Raw genomic sequence first — 17,475 nt, forward strand, 5'->3', positions numbered from 1 at the left:
AAATGAGTCCACCCCCCAAGATTACTGTTATAAACATGAGCCACGTCTAAAAGGCAAAGGTGGAGGTGTTGCTTCAATTTATAACAACGTTTTCAGGATTTCTCAGAGGGCAGGCTACAAGTATAACTCGTTTGAAGTAATGGTACTTCATATAACATTATCCAAAGAAACAAATGTTAATGATAAATCCCCTGTTATGTTTGTACTGGCTACTGTATACAGGCCACCAGGGCACCATACAGACTTTATTAAAGAGTTTGGTGATTTTACATCTGAGTTAGTTCTGGCTGCAGATAAAGTTTTAATAGTTGGAGATTTTAATATCCATGTTGATAATGAAAACGATGCATTGGGATCAGCATTTATAGACATTCTGAACTCTATTGGTGTTAGACAACACGTTTCAGGACCTACTCATTGTCGAAATCATACTCTAGATTTAATACTGTCACATGGAATTGATGTTGATGGTGTTGAAATTATTCAGCCAAGTGATGATATCTCGGATCATTATCTAGTTCTTTGCAAAATTCATATAGCCAAAATTGTAAATTCTACTTCTTGTTACAAGTATGGAAGAACCATCACTTCTAACACAAAAGACTGCTTTTTAAGTTATTTTCCTGATGTATCCAAATTCCTTAGCATATCCAAAACCTCAGAACAACTTGATGATGTAACAGAAACTATGGACTCTCTCTTTTCTAGCACTTTAAATAAAGTTGCTCCTTTACGCTTAAGGAAGGTTAAGGAAAACAGTTTGACACCATGGTATAATGAGCATACTCGCACCCTAAAGAGAGCAGCCCGAAAAATGGAGCGCAGCTGTAGGAAAACAAAACTAGAGGTATTTCGTATTGCTTGGCGGGAAAGTAACATATCCTACAGAAAAGCATTAAAAACTGCTAGATCCGATTACTTTTCTTCTCTTTTAGAAGAAAACAAACATAACCCCAGGTATTTATTCAATACAGTGGCTAAATTAACGAAAAATAAAGTCTCAACAAGTGTTGACATTTCCCAACACCACAGCAGTAATGAGTTTATGAACTACTTTACTTCTAAAATCGATACTATTAGAGATAAAATTGCAACCATTCAGCCGTCAGCTACAGTATCACATCAGACAGTGCACTATAGACCCCCTGAGGAACAGTTCCACTCATTCTCTACCATAGGAGAGGAAGAATTGTATAAACTTGTTAAATCATCTAAACCAACAACATGTATGTTAGACCCTATACCATCTAAGCTCCTGAAAGAGGTGCTTCCAGAAGTCATAGATCCTCTTCTGACTATTATTAATTCCTCATTGTCATTAGGACATGTCCCCAAAACCTTCAAACTGGCTGTTATTAAGCCTCTCATCAAAAAACCACAACTTGACCCCAAAGAACTAGTTAATTATAGACCAATCTCGAATCTCCCTTTTCTGTCCAAGATACTAGAAAAGTTGGTATCCACACAATTATATTCCTTCTTAGAGAAAAATGGTATATGTGAGGATTTCCAGTCAGGATTTAGACCGTATCATAGTACTGAGACTGCTCTTCTTAGAGTTACAAATGATCTGCTCTTATCATCTGATCGTGGGTGTATCTCTCTATTAGTTTTATTGGATCTTAGTGCTGCGTTTGACACAATTGACCACAACATTCTTTTGCATAGACTTGAATACTTTGTTGGCATCAGTGGAAGTGCATTAGCATGGTTTAAATCGTACTTATATGACCGCCATCAGTTCGTAGCAGTGAATGAAGATGTATCCTGTCGATCACAAGTGCAGTATGGAGTACCTCAAGGCTCAGTACTAGGGCCGCTACTCTTCACGCTTTATATGTTACCCTTGGGAGATATCATCAGGAAACATGGTGTTAGCTTTCACTGTTATGCTGATGATACTCAGCTCTATATTTCTTTGCAGCCCGGTGAAACACACCAATTTGAAAAACTAATGGATTGCATAGTCGATATAAAAAACTGGATGACGAGTAATTTCTTACTGCTAAATTCTGAAAAAACAGAGGTGTTAATTATAGGACCTAAAAACTTTGCTTGTAATAACCTAGAACACTGTCTAAGACTTGATTGTTGCTCTGTCAATTCTTCGTCATCAGTTAGGAACCTAGGTGTGCTACTTGATCGCAATCTTTCCTTAGAAAGCCACGTTTCTAGCATTTGTAAAACTGCATTTTTCCATCTCAAAAATATATCTAAATTACGGCCTATGCTCTCAATGTCAAATGCAGAAATGTTAATCCATGCATTTATGACCTCAAGGTTAGATTATTGTAATGCTTTATTGGGTGGTTGTTCTGCACGCTTAGTAAACAAACTACAGCTAGTCCAAAATGCAGCAGCAAGAGTTCTTACTAGAACCAGGAAGTATGACATATTAGCCCGGTCCTGTCAACACTGCACTGGCTCCCTATCAAGCATCGCATAGATTTTAAAATATTGCTTATTACTTATAAAGCCCTGAATGGTTTAGCACCTCAGTATTTGAATGAGCTCCTTTTACATTATAATCCTCTACGTCCGCTACATTCTCAAAACTCAATTTGATAATACCTAGAATATCAAAATCAACTGCAGGCGGCAGATCCTTTTCCTATTTGGCGCCCAAACTCTGGAATAACCTACCTAACATTGTTCGGGAGGCAGACATACTCTTGCAGTTTAAATCTAGATTAAAGACCCATCTCTTTAACCTGGCATACACATAACATACTAATATGCTTTTATTATCAAAATCCGTTAAAGGATTTTTAGGCTGCATTAATTAGGTAAACCGGAACCGGAAACACTTCCCATAACAACCTATGTACTTGCTACATCATTAGAAGAATGGCATCTACGCTAATATTTGTCTGTTTCTCTCTTGTTCCGAGGTCACCGTGGCCACCAGATCCAGTCTGTGTCCAGATCAGAGGGTCACTGCAGTCACCCGGATCCAGTACGTATCCAGACCAGATGCTGGATCAGCACCTAGAAAGGACCTCTACATCCCTGAAAGACAGCGGAGACCAGGACAACTAGAGCCCCAGATACAGATCCCCTGTAAAGACCTTGTCTCAGAGGAGCACCAGGACAACAGGAAACAGATGATTCTTCTGCACAATCTGACTTTGCTGCAGCCTGGAATTGAACTACTGGTTTCGTCTGGTCAGAGGAGAACTGGCCCCCCAACTGAGCCTGGTTTCTCCCAAGGTTTTTTTCTCCATTCTGTCACCGATGGAGTTTCGGTTCCTTGCCGCTGTCGCCTCTGGCTTGCTTAGTTGGGGACACTTCATCTACAGCGATATCGTTGACTTGATTGCAAATAAATGCACAGACACTATTTAACTGAACAGAGATGACATAACCGAATCCAATGATGAACCGCCTTTAACTATCATTTTTGCATTATTGACACTGTTTTCCTAATGAATGTTGTTCAGTTGCTTTGACGCAATGTATTTTGTTTAAAGCGCTATATAAATAAAGGTGACATTGACATTGACATTGTTGCATTTACTTCACTGTTGAATATTCTTATTACAGATGCACATGGTTTTGACCATTGTGCAAGGGGAGAAGTGGTAAGAAAAATTAAACAGCAAGGATATTGGTCTCCTTATTTATATGCAATGGTGGATTGAATTTTTGTCCACATGTGAAGTATGTGCTAAATACAATGTAAGAAAAGGCATAGTGACACAAATAGGTCATATTCCAACACCTGAAGGCCCCTTTAAACATCTTGTATACGATTATGTGGGTATGATAAAGCGTGTACAAGGCAAAAGATACATGCTTGTTATCATAGACAGGTTTAGCAGATGGGTGGAGGCGGTGCCATCCGCAGATCTAGGAGCAGGAACGGTAATAAAATTTCTAACAAGAGAGGTAATTCCTAGATTTGGAATTCCATCAGAAATAAGTTCAGATAATGGGTCGGCATTCATACAAAAAACTGTGAAACAAGTATTGCAACAATTAAGAATAAAACAGAGACTAGGATGCGTTTATAGACCTCAATCACAAGGGTCAGTGGAGAGGGTTAATGGAGTTATCAAGGCCAAAATAAACAAAATATGTGAAAGTACTAAACCTAATTGGATTGATGCATTACCGCTCGCACTAATGAGTTATCGCATGCAAACTAACAGGAACACGCATTTAACACCGCATGAAATGCTTACGGGTCGACCCATGCCTGTGCCATATTGTAGAGGTCCCTATAAAGGACCGCCTCTAGAACAATTACAAATGGAACTTCGTTCTTATATGAAGAAATTAACTGCCATACATAAAGCTATCTATTTACAGGAAAAAAGAAAAGAGCCCAGAGAGGAATTGGAGACTGCCTGCCCAGTTGTTCCAGGGGACCAAGTTTATCTGAGGGTATTCCGGAGAAAATGGAATGAGCCCCGGAGAGAAGGACCCTACACAGTGGTGAGAGCTACTCCAACAGCAGTCCAAGTGGAAGGAAGCACAACCTGGTATTATCTAAACCACTGTACTAGAGTTCCCACAGGAAAGGCAGAAAGAAAGGAAAACAGTCAACCAGACAATGCAGGAGAGAGCAATGAGGAAAAGTCAGAGACACATGATGAAGTGCAAACTGACGAGAGCTCCCCAAAAGGTACACAAGGAGCTTCTTTCCTCCTGTCAGACAAACTGGAGAGGACAAAGAATAAGTCTGACAACATGTCTGAAGACCATCCTATGCCTAATGCATCTCATAATGCAGACTCAAACTCAACCGATAGAAAGCAACCTGACTTCCCTTCCATTGACTTTTCAACCTTTGAACAAAAGTGACAATGTAATCAACTCAACAGAACCAATGATAATCAAAATTCGTAGAGACATTGATTATGATGTACAAGGTGATGAAGACATTAGTCAAATTGATGCATTATGGGATACAGCCCAAAATAATGAATGGTATAAATGGGCAGCCTTTACAGCTAAAGAAACAGGAAAAGAGGAGTTGCCATATTAATAGGAGGATTATTATTTTGCTGTGTATTACCTTTATTAAGATCATTAATCGTCAATGCTACTGTTAAGCAAATGGAAGTGATAAAAGTCCCTAATAATCAACAAAGGATCAATGAAAGGAGTCTGGAGGAATATTATAAAGGATGGCTAAACAAACTGAACTTAAATGAGCAAACTTTTGACGATAGTTCTATTGACTCTAACGAGAATGATGAAGATGTCTAAAGGTGAACCATTCCCTGGATACAAGTGCCAGTTTAACTTCGGCCCAGGGAGGCTCTCTACGATACATAAGGTATCTGAGCTGAAGATCAACTTTTATAATCTTGTGATATTCAATTATTGATGTAATGTATGTATTTTATGCCTTTTATACATAACTGTGATAACCACAGGCAAATGCTGAACCAATTGCACGCTCACGCTTATAACATTGTGTACTATTACAGAAGGAAATAGGGAGACTGGATCTTTTACTCCCTCCTCGTCAAAAAAGGAGAGAGATGTTTGGTCCAGTAATCCCTCAGAGTGGAATTTCATAATCTAGTCACTGGTGATAATACAATGTGACTTATTTAGTCACTAGGTAGTGTAACTAATATGACTGGATTATGAAGTAGCACTCTGGATAAGAAAAATATGAGACTTATTAAGTATAATATACAATATACTGAAGATTTTTATTAGTAAGATTTTAATTAAACAAGTAAATAATCCCTGACTGAGTGTGATTCTTCAGAGAACTGGCAGACGACACCACAGTTCTTGGTTTATAAGCACATTTATTAAAAAGGAGAGTAAAGGGTCCGTTATCTTCCTATGAAAAATAAAAAAATAAAAATAAACAAACAACAACACAGATTGATACAGAACTCAGAAATTTTATTGTGGATTTATGATAAAATCAGCCTGGAAATGAATTCATACTCCTCCAAGAAGACACAAGTAGTTCACACCAAACTTTTTCAACATGATGCCAATATACTGAAGATGTTAAATTGCGAATGGGTTTAGGATACCTTAAATGGTGTGAAGACCATCCTATGCCTAATGCATCTCATAATGCAGACTCAAACTCAACCGATAGAAAGCAACCTGACTTCCCTTCCATTGACTTTTCAACCTTTGAACAAAAGTGACAATGTAATCAACTCAACAGAACCAATGATAATCAAAATTCGTAGAGACATTGATTATGATGTACAAGGTGATGAAGACATTAGTCAAATTGATGCATTATGGGATACAGCCCAAAATAATGAATGGTATAAATGGGCAGCCTTTACAGCTAAAGAAACAGGAAAAGAGGAGTTGCCATATTAATAGGAGGATTGTGTATTACCTTTATTAAGATCATTAATCGTCAATGCTACTGTTAAGCAAATGGAAGTGATAAAAGTCCCTAATAATCAACAAAGGATCAATGAAAGGAGTCTGGAGGAATATTATAAAGGATGGCTAAACAAACTGAACTTAAATGAGCAAACTTTTGACGATAGTTCTATTGACTCTAACGAGAATGATGAAGATGTCTAAAGGTGAACCATTCCCTGGATACAAGTGCCAGTTTAACTTCGGCCCAGGGAGGCTCTCTACGATACATAAGGTATCTGAGCTGAAGATCAACTTTTATAATCTTGTGATATTCAATTATTGATGTAATGTATGTATTTTATGCCTTTTATACATAACTGTGATAACCACAGGCAAATGCTGAACCAATTGCACGCTCACGCTTATAACATTGTGTACTATTAAAGAAGGAAATAGGGAGACTGGATCTTTTACTCCCTCCTCGTCAAAAAAGGAGAGAGATGTTTGGTCCAGTAATCCCTCAGAGTGGAATTTCATAATCTAGTCACTGGTGATAATACAATGTGACTTATTTAGTCACTAGGTAGTGTAACTAATATGACTGGATAATGAAGTAGCACTCTGGATAAGAAAAATGTGAGACTTATTAAGTCTCAAAGGGGAGAATATGTGGAAGATTTTTATTAGTAAGATTTTAATTAAACAAGTAAATAATCAATGTGAATCTAGCCATTTTTGTTGCTAGTTATTACTCCATTATAATCTTATGGGTAATAGAAAGCTACGTGCTGGAATGTACAAAACTGTGGAGAAACATATGGTCAGACATACATACAGGGCCTTTGTTTAGAATAAATCAAGCAGGGGGCCTCTACTCTCTAGGGAGGTATTAAAATTGTAATCATAAGGAAAAGTTTGACTATGTGGAACCGCCCCATTTAGTGTATTTAAGGGTGATACCAAATAACATTCGGGAGATCTCCTTGCAAGGACTCTCGGCTTTATTTTCAGTGAAATAAAGTATTTTCTTCTGAGAGAAAAATCCCTGACTGAGTTGTGATTCTTCAGAGAACTGGCAGACGACACCACAGTTCTTGGTTTATAAGCACATTTATTAAAAAGGAGAGTAAAGGGTCCGTTATCTTCCTATGAAAAATAAAAAAATAAAAATAAACAAACAACAACACAGATTGATACAGAACTCAGAAATTTTATTGTGGATTTATGATAAAATCAGCCTGGAAATGAATTCATACTCCTCCAAGAAGACACAAGTAGTTCACACCAAACTTTTTCAACATGATGCCAATATACTGAAGATGTTAAATTGCGAATGGGTTTAGGATACCTTAAATGGTGTGGCCATAGCGATTTATTAAATTAACATAAAACAATAAAATAGTTATTTTACTATATCTTTAAAATTTTTCATTCTAACTCTTCATATTTTTTTATATACGTCGAAGTCATCATTTGAAGGAAGCACAGTAAGTTTCATAGCTTTATCATGTTCAGGAGCCATCATAAAATTAAAACTATCATAACTTATAAATCAAGCTTGCAATTCTTAGTACCAATAATGGCCACCAGATGGAGCTATAGGATTACTTTTAAATAATTATTGTAGAAACTAGTATGATTTAAATCATTTATAGAAATCTTTCAAAGAAAAATAATATGTATTTTACTGATGAAATGACCCTCACTTAATTAGAATAACATGCTGAAGTATTGTGAAATACTGTATATTAAGAATAGTTCTTTATAGGCTTTATGGACAGATAAGTTTTGAGTGACTCTTGAAGGATCAGCACCACATCCTCTTTTACCACTGTTTAAAGAATTTATCTTACAGAACAGGTGCGAATGAATATTGGATAGCTTGAATGGTTTTGTCGTGGTGATTTTTTGAAATAAAAGTAAAAAAGGAACCAGTAAATGTCTTTAATTTTTTTAAAGTGCAGCTTCTAAACACTTCAAAAAAATGTACACATAGAAGACAAGTCATTCTGAGGAAATATGCATAGTTTCATGACTATACAACACTATATGGATGATAGAAAATTAAAAAACTATCATACATCTGATGTCACTCTGTCCCCTCTGTCACTGTGGGTAATGTGTGTGTGTGTGTGTGTGTGTGTGTGTGTGTGTGTGTGTGTGTGTGTGAGAGAGACAGAGAGAGAGAGAGACAGAGAGAAACATCTCAGAGTTAACATCTCTTTAATCACCAGCAGGAAAAAAATCTGTAATTTTGTGTTGTTGTTGTTGTTGTTGTTGTTGTTTTCATCATTACAGCTTAAGAAATATCTTAGGCCTCATCATTTTCTGTCAGTTTTAGGGACAAAAAAAAACTAGTACAAGTTAATTTGTAATCCTAAACCAGTTAATTTAATTAATTTACAGAACACATTAACTGGAAAAGAATTAAGAATTAAAGTGAAGAATTAGGTGTGAAACTATCAGGGAGCATTTAGTCTCCAGCGCCAACATTTTACAGAACTGACACTTTCCTGGAGTCTCCAGAATTACTCGGTGTCAGGTTCTGAGAGACTTAAGATTCCAAAAAATGATTTAATTAGAATACCATGAAGTACTGTGAAATACTATATATTAAGACTTTATATATAGGGTTTATGAACAGATTAGAGTGACTCGTGAAGGACCAGCACCACCTCCTCTTGTCCGATGGTTTGAGGAATATATCTTCCAGATCTGGGATTAAGATTTAGGAGCTCATTTTTATTCCATCTCCTTTCCTTAAAAGTTTGTCTTGCAGAATTGACAAAAAATTTATCTTCACATTAATTCCTAATTCTTTTGCAATTCTTTTTGTCAGTTCTTCTCAACCTGTTTTTTTTTTCTTTTTCTTTTCTGACCTCATGACCCAGTCAGCATTTTTTGTACAATGGTCAAGTCTTAACTTATCCATTTCTGTATTGCATTTGTGTTTGATATTTCTCATGGGGATTTCATAATTTTCGACTTTACACTTTGAGTTAAAACTCTTTTTTAGCGCATTTCATCTGTAAAAAAAATATGCCTAGAAATTCTGCACACATGAATATAAGGAGTTTTTTCTCTTCCAGCTTTCCTGGACTATTGTATATCACTCATAAATGATTAAATAAAAAATAATGGTAGTTATTAAGACTGATATGGTTTGGAATTGGTAAAATGTGCTTGGGAAAAAAAATCATAATAAAACAATGTTTTAATGCTTAAGTTAGGAATATTAACTGACATGAATAAATGCTATATAAATATTGTTCATGTTAACATAGTTAATGTTTATAAATGAAATCTTATTGTAAAGTGTTACTAAAGTTATATATATTGTTATGTGAATGTGATTTTAAAGTCTAGATGATTCGGATTAACCCTTTAACTGCCGTATCCTTTAAAACCTTACTGCCAGAGGGATATTGTTAATGCATGTGCCCGCTGGGCACAGTTTACCTGATGCCACCGGGGTGGCGTTCGCACTGATGGCTTGAGCCCGCCATCGCTGCTTGTTATTATTATTTTTATTTTTTATGAACCTTCGGGGGTTTTTGGGGGCCTTAACATACTCAAAAACTCTTGGAAATTGGCACACACATTGGAGCCCGCGGCCATCAGGACGCCGCAGAGGCTGGGACCCGGACGTGGCACAGGGACTCTACAGGGCCCCCTGGAACACAGTCAGAAATCTTGAACCATAGCTCACAAATACTTGCATGGATTTAAATGAAACTCAGTACACTTATAGATCTCATTGGGCCGAACAACTTTTGCGCTCTATGTCATAGGCTCCGCCCAACAGGAAGTCAGCTATTCAGGGCTGTTTAAAAAAAGCATGCTCTGGAATTTGAAATACTCCTCTGAGGACTTTCAACCATTTGCTTCGAAACTCGGTGAACATGATCTCAAGACATAGGGGATGCAAAATTGCCAGGGGATTTTTGATATCTCGAACGGTTTGCCCGTGGCGAGGCGTTGAAATTATGGAAAAAAATGAGAAACAGGAAATGTCTAATAACATCCACATACATTTCCTGACTTTCATCAAACTTCATCGGATCATTCACTGTATGATGCTGCTCGTATATATGTAACTATTAGGAGTCAAAGTTATAGCGCCACCAACTGGCAGCAGGAAGTGTGTCTTTTTCAAAATGTTTTGAATTCAGCATCCTATTTTTAACCAATTTGCTTCAAACTTCATCAGAATAATGACAAAACACGGCGATGTAAATCTGTTGTGGGGATAATGATATCTAATACAGTGTTGCCATGGCAACGCGTTAAACTTGAATATTCTTTTCTGGTGAGTTTGAGGCAGATAACATTTTCAGAATTACATGAAACTCAAAACACATATCAGTACTAATAATATATAGCCAATGGCAAAACCTCATAAAAGGGCATGAAGGAGGCACTCTATAGCGCCACCTTTTGTCAAAAGTGCGGGGGTTATTTTTAGCTACAGACACCAAACTTGGTACATAAATTGTTCTTATCAAGGCGGACATCTTTCTAATTCACAGTCATAAGCTACGACCAACAGGAAGTCAGCTATTTTGATTTGAATATGTATTTTTTGGGAAAATTCAGGCGTGAATTAATGCATACTCCTCACAGGGGAAGTACACTATAAACACCAAACTTTGTCTACATGATGCAAAAACATTGAGGAACTTAAATTGCGAATGGATTTTGGATAGCTTGAACGGTTTTGCCGTGGTGATTTTTTGAAATATCATTAAAAAGGGAAACATTAATTGTCTTGTATTTTTAAATTGCAGCTTCCAGACATTTCAAAACCATTTTTAATTTAGAGAAAATGTGATTCTGAGGAAATATGCAGTTTCACGACTTTACAACACTGTATGATTAAAAGAAAATTAAAAAACTGTCAGACATCTGATTTCACTCTGAGGCATTCTCTCTCTGTGAGGGAAGGGAGGGGGAGGGGGAGGGTGCTTGAGGGCCTGCCTGACAGAGAGAGAGAGAGAGAGAGAGAGTTAACATCTCTTTAATCACCAGAAAAAAAACAGTAATTGTGTGTTGTTGATTTTTTTCATCATTACAGCTTAAGAAATCTCTTAGGCCTTATCATTTTCTGTCAGTTTTAGGGAGGAAAAATAAAAACCTAGTACAATTTGTAGGGCTCAGACAACATGCTTTTATATAATTAGGTTAAGAATTATGTTAATTGCGAAATAAAAAAAGATTTTAAAAATACATACACGTTGACTTGTATATATTTTTTATTCTGATAATAATTTTAAACTTATTTGATACTGACCTATGACAGACATTCTGTGACATGACATTTATTTGAATTTACACAATCTTGCTGATGTAACAGTAAAACTGTTCAGCTCACAGATAAAGAGTAAGCTGTAATGCAGGCAAAATATTTTACAAATGCTTATAGATCAATAAAATCATATAGATCAATTAAAAATGCTTTTTCACAGAGTGCATAATAATAAGCCATGTTGATATTCTGATGACATTTTTTTTCCAAGCACATTTTACCAATTTCAAATCACATCAATCTTAATAAATACTATAGATTTGGTATTTCATGATTTATGAGTGATATATATAATTGTCCTCGAAGGCTGGAAGTGAAAAACTCATTCAAGAGTGCTGAATTATTAGGCATGTCTTCTTGTCATCCATTGTTCATAGAGCTCATTGTACCGATGCTTCAGGTGTTGAAATAGATTTGTTATACATTATAGAGGTTCACTGTTTGCAGAGTGTATACAGTATGTGTATGTGGTGCAGACGCAGCAGCTAAAGCGCGTTATTGTAACGCAAAAACATATTAAAATAATGCGCGAGCATGAATCTCTCCGCTTGCATGCACATTTCCTTTCGCTTTGTCACAAAACCAGACACGCGAGCTCTGATACATGCTGCTTTCGCTCGGAGAGCGTGCGCACACTTAAAACCCGTTTCCTCTGCTCAAACTGTGTCCTGTGCACTCACAACTCTTTCTATGCTCATGCGCTAGATATTCATTATTTTCACACCTTTCTACTTCAAACCGTTTCTGTTCACATCTTTTACCGTGTGCAGTGTGAATGCTCTGATCCATTAACATGGGATCTGAAAAAAATACGCATTACAGATAGAGCTTGTGAACCTGGCCTTGCATAGGCATATGCACAGTCTGTCCTGTTCTCGGGCTCCATTTAGGAACACTTCATTCAGACTGGTTCAGAGAGTTACACCAAACGTGCAGTGTGTAATACCAATCATGGCCACCACCAGATGGAGCTATAGGATTACTTTTAAATAATTGTTTTAGAAACGTGTATAGAGCATTTAAATCATTTATGAAAAATCTTTCAAAGAAAAATAATATGTATTTTAAAAAGCTAATTAATTTTACTGGTAATATAGTTTTATAATTTAATTATAAATTAAATTATATAATAATTTCAGAAATGTTTATAGATCGTTAAAAGTATTTTTACAAATGGTTATAGATCATGAAAAGTGTTTGGCAACAATTTATAATAAGCTCTCTTAGGTTTACATTATTTAATGCATTAACTAACATGAACTAACAATGAACAATCTATTTTTTAGATCATTTATTAATCTTTTTTTATGTTAGTTTATCCTATCATTAAAAATCTGAATGTTCATGTTATTTCACAGTATATAAACTAATCTTAAAATTAAACTGTAAATAAAAAATGTATTAGTAAATAATGTATTAAAATATTTTTAACTAAGCTTTAATTAATATGTATATAAAAAGAGTCTCTACAGCACCTGTAACGAACTCCTCCTAGAGATGTATTCAGAACAACACCAAACTTGGTCAGTGTAATCAATCCCTTTGCGATCTTAAATTGCGAAAATCTGGAGGTTTCGTTAAAGGGTGTGTCCATGGCGGCCTGACAAATTTTGATGTTTCGCCATGAAAAAGGAAGTTGCTGTAACTCAGGCATACAATGTCCAATCTGCCCCAAACTTCGCATGTTAGATAAGACTTCTGCCCTTAACAGATCTACATGCCCAGATTCAGTTATAGTCATAGCACCACCTGCTGGCAACAGGAAGTGGCATATTTTACGTTGCGACAAACTACTCCTAGAAATTTTTTGACATCAATGTATTTTTTGTGGTCAATCTAATCTAAAGGCCTGTGCAATGTTAAATTATGGAGATCTTGAGTTTTTGTTAAAGGGCGTGTCCATGGCACCATGACAAAATTTGATGTCTCGCCACAGGAAGAGAAGTGGTTGTAACTCAGGGATAAAATGTTCGATCTTCCCCAAACTCCAAATGTTCAATAAGAGTCCTGGCCTGAACACATCTGAAGGCCAATATTCCATTATAATGATAGCGCCACCTGCTGGCAACAGGAAGACTGGCACATATAAATGATTTTGACATATTCCACTTATATTTACGACTTTAAATGCATATTTCTCGCCGTTCGCCAATTTACTAAAGCCGCTCGCTGGCAGTGAACCCGGGTGCGAGGGCGCGTTCATGGCTGCTTGCAGCTTTAATTCTTCTTCTTCTTCTCCGTAATGAAGCGCATTTTTGAGGGCCTAAACATGCTCCAAAACTCACGAACCTTTGCACACGCATCAGGACTGGTGAAAATTTACATCTGATATAGGTTTCAGAAGTGGGTGTGGCAAAATGGCTCGATAGCGCCACCTGTTAAATTTCAACGGAGTGCGCCTCAAGCTGTGTTTCACGTACATTCATGAAAATCGGTACACACATGTATCACACCATTACCTACAAAAAAGTCTCTTGGTACAAAATCCAAAACCCAACAGGAAGTAAGTAATTTTGAATTTCCTGTATGATTTTTGTGCAGTTTTTTCCATTTCCATGCCTCGTACTTTGACGAACTCCTCCTACAGTTTTAATCGGATTATCTTAAAATGTAGTGAGGGTCATCATAAGAACTTTGTGATGTTAAATTGCGAAGGTTTTGAGTTTTCGTCAAGGGGTGTGTCCCTGGCGGCCTGACAAAGTTTGATGTTTCGCCGTGAAACAGGAAGTTGCTGTAACTCAGGCATGCAATGTCCGATCTTCCCCAAACTTCACACATGTGATAGGTGTTCTGTCCTGAACAAACATCCATGACCAAATTCAGTTATAGTCATAGCGCCACCTGCTGGTAACAGGAAGTGACAAGGTTAACACTGTTATGGACTCCTAGGAACATATTAAAAAGCATCAACAAGTGTTAAATAGGCTGGCAACATACTAGATACATACTAATACATGCTAGCAACACTTAGCTAAGTGCTAAAGCACGCTACTAATGTAGTGAAAAAGGAAGTTGCTGTAGCTAAGGCAAGCAATGTCCGATCTACCCCAAACTCCACACGTGTGATAGGTGTTCTGTCCTGAACAAACACCCATGACCAAATTCAGTTATAGTCATAGCGCCACCTGCTGGTAACAGGAAGTGACAAGGTTAACACTGTTATGGACTCCTAGGAACAAATTAAAAAGTGTCAAAAAGTGTTAAATAGGCTGGCAACATGCTAGAAACATAATAAAACATGCTAGCAACACTTAGCTAAGTGTTAAAGCATTCTACTAAGTCAGTGAAAAAGGAAGTTACTGTAACTAAGGCAAGCAATGTCCGATCTTCCCCAAACTTCACACGTGTGAAACAAACACCCATGACCAAATTCAGTTATAAATTAAAATTAAAATATGTCAAAAAGAGTTAAATAGGCTGACAAAATTCTAGAAACATAATAAAACATGCTATCAACATTTAGCTAAGTGTCAAATTAGTTCAATGCAACTAATGCATTGAATTAGGAAGTTGCTGTAACTCAGGCTAGCAACGTCCGATCTGCCGCAAACTTCAGACATTTGACAAGAGTCCTGTACTGAACACATCAACATGCCCGTACTCCGTTATAGTCATAGCGCCATCTACCGGCAACATGAAGTGTCATGTGTAACACTCTTATGGACTCCTAGCATGTGTAACAATGTTATGGAGTCCTAGCAACATATTAAAAAGTGCCAGCAAGTAATAAATACACTGGTAGCATGCTAGAAACATACTTAAACATGTTAGCAACACTTGGCTAAATGCTAAAGCATCATATTACTGCAGTGAATCAGGAAGTTACTGTAATTCAGGCATACAGTGTCCAATCTGCCCCAAATTCAACAAGTTTGATGAGAGTCCTGCCCTGAACACATAAATATGCCCGTATTCGATTCTAGTCATAGCGCCACCTAATGGCAATAAGAAATGGCATGTCTAATACTGTTATGGACTCCTTACAAAATAATAAAAAGCAACAATAAGTATTTAATAGGCTGGCAACATTCTAGAAGCATACTAAAACATGCTAGCATCACTTAGCTAAGTGTTAAATTGAACAAGTTTGATAAGAGTCCTGTCCTGAACACATCAACATGCCCGTATTTGATGATAGTGCCACCTGTTGGCAACAGGAAGTGGCATTTTTAAAACTGTTATGGACCCCTTGCAAAATAATAAAAAGCATCAAGAAGTGTAAATAGGCTGGCAACCTTCTAGAAGCATACTAAAACATGTTAGCAACACGTAGCTAAGTGCTAAAGCAAGCTACTAATGCAGTGAAAAAGGAAGATGCTGTGACTCAGGCAAGCAATGTCCGATCTGCCCCAAACTTCACACGTTTGACAAGGGTCCTGTCCTACATAAATCAACATGCCCATATTCGGTTATATTCATAGCGCCACCTGCTGGCAACAGGAAGTTTCAGTTTTAACACTTTTATGCACTATTTGCAACACAGTAAAATATGCCATTGTGTGCTAATCATGCTATAAATATTTTCAAACATTCTAGCAACACGTAGTATGTGCAAAATGATGCTAATAATACTATAAAACAGGAAGTGTTTGTAACTCATGCATACAATTCCCAATCTGACCCAAACATCACATGTTTTAAAAAAGTACTGGCCTGAACACAACTAAAGGCCAATATTCATTTATAAATATAGCGCCACCTGCTGGCAACAAGAAATTACTTATTTTATAATAACTTAAACATGACTTGTCTGATCTGCCAGAAACTTTGCATGTTTGGTAAGAGTCCTGGCCTGAAGACATTTACATGTCGATATTCAGTTATAATCATAGCGCCACCTGTTGGCAGCAGGAAATGTGGCACAAATATTTACTATTTTATATGCATATGGCCCAACGTTAACTGCTCCTCCTATGGGCACCGGGTGGTGTTTAGCCCGAGTGTGAGGGCCCTTTCATCGCTGCTTGCAGCTTTAATTATTATTATTATTAGGGCCCGAGCACCGAGGTTTCAACATTCATGAAAATCGGTACACACATGTAACACACCATTACCTACAAAAAAGTCTCTTGGTACAAAATCCGAAACCCAACAGGAAGTAAGTTATTTTGAATTTCCTGTATGATTTTTGTGCAGTTTTTTCCATTTCCATGCCTCTTCTTCTTCTTCTACTTGAAAAGTAGACTTGAAAATTGGTATGCAGTGTCTTGGTTCTGAAGGGGAACAAGTACCTATGAGGACATTTGCATATCTCAAAAAACATGGCCGCCATTGGCCAAAAAATTTTAAGCACCTATTTGAAAGGGTTAACGGAAGTTGATCGAACGAAACTCGCTGGGTACGTTCGACTCATGAACCTTAAGGTCTGTAAGAATTTTGAAAGAAATTGGCCACTAGTTGGCGCTAAAGGGAAGTCGTGGCCTAATGGTTAGAGAGTCGGACTCCCAATCGAAAGGTTGTGAGTTCGAGTCCCGGGCTGGCAGGAATTGTGGGTGGGGGGAGTGCATGTACAGTTCTCTCTCCTCCCTCAATACCACGACTTAGGTGCCCTTGAGCAAGGCATCGAACCCCCAACTGCTCCCCGGGCGCCGCAGCATAAATGGCTGCCCACTGCTCTGGGTGTGTGCTCACAGTGTGTGTGTGTTCACTGCTCTGTGTGTGTGCATTTCGGATGGGTTAAATGCAGAGCACAAATTCTGAGTATGGGTCACCATACTTGGCTGAATGTCACGTCACTTATTAACAAGTTTTATGGCTCTGTAATCACGGGGTGTTTCACATATCAACACAATATGCATATCATTTGATAGATCTCCTCATCATGCACAAGTTTGCCTCAAGAACCATTGCTGTCAATCAAACCGTTC

At 37.3% G+C, this 17,475-nt stretch overlaps 1 long non-coding RNA gene across 3 annotated transcripts; it reads left to right on the forward strand.

The window, feature by feature from the left end:
• Positions 1-7,400: 7,400 nt before the first annotated feature.
• Positions 7,401-9,796, forward strand: LOC132124884 (uncharacterized). 3 transcript variants are annotated; one of them, XR_009426805.1, is made up of 3 exons: positions 7,401-8,467; positions 8,749-9,155; positions 9,378-9,796. It is a non-coding gene; the product is annotated as an uncharacterized LOC132124884 (long non-coding RNA). The 3 variants fall into 3 exon arrangements; XR_009426808.1 differs by having other exon boundaries at positions 7,401-8,463; XR_009426806.1 differs by having other exon boundaries at positions 7,401-8,457.
• Positions 9,797-17,475: the final 7,679 nt, after the last annotated feature.

Source organism: Carassius carassius, chromosome 3, assembly GCF_963082965.1.
Source record: "Carassius carassius chromosome 3, fCarCar2.1, whole genome shotgun sequence".
Lineage (NCBI taxonomy): Eukaryota > Metazoa > Chordata > Actinopteri > Cypriniformes > Cyprinidae > Carassius > Carassius carassius.